The sequence below is a fragment of the Arachis duranensis genome, chromosome 6, assembly GCF_000817695.3.
Source record: "Arachis duranensis cultivar V14167 chromosome 6, aradu.V14167.gnm2.J7QH, whole genome shotgun sequence".
Lineage (NCBI taxonomy): Eukaryota > Viridiplantae > Streptophyta > Magnoliopsida > Fabales > Fabaceae > Arachis > Arachis duranensis.
The window spans coordinates 64,173,911-64,174,522 of record NC_029777.3 but is presented as its reverse complement, the minus strand read 5'-3'; positions in this window follow the sequence as shown (position 1 = coordinate 64,174,522).

The window sequence follows — 612 nt, the reverse complement described above, 5'->3', positions numbered from 1 at the left end:
AGACAAGGTTTAGACTTTCCGGATTCTCATGAATGCCGTCATCGATCTGGGCTTATACCACGAAGATTCTGTTGGGGAATCTAAGAGATATTCATTCAATCTGATGTAGAATGGAGGTGGTTGTCAGGCACACGTTCATGGATTGAGGAAGGTGATGATTGTCACGGATCATCACCTTCTCCACAGTTAAGCGCGAATAAACATCTTAGATAAGAACAAGTGTGTTTGAATGGAAAGCAAAGGAATTGTATTAAATCATCGAGACGCTGCAGAGCTCCTCACCCCCAACAATGGAGTTTAGAGACTCATGCCGTCAAAAAGTATGTAATTCAGATCTGAAAATGTCATGAGGTCCAAGATAAGTTTCTAAAAGTTGTTTAAATAGTAAACTAGTAACCTAGGTTTACAGAAAATGAATAAACTAAGATAATTGGTGCAGAAATCCACTTCTGGGGCCCACTTGGTGTGTGCTGGGGCTGAGACTAAAGCTATCCCCGTGTAAAGGCCTTTCTTGGCGTTAAACTCCAGGTTATGACGTGTTTTGGGCGTTCAACTCCGGATCATGACGTTTTTCTGGCGTTTAACTCCAGACAGCAGCATGAACTTGGCGTT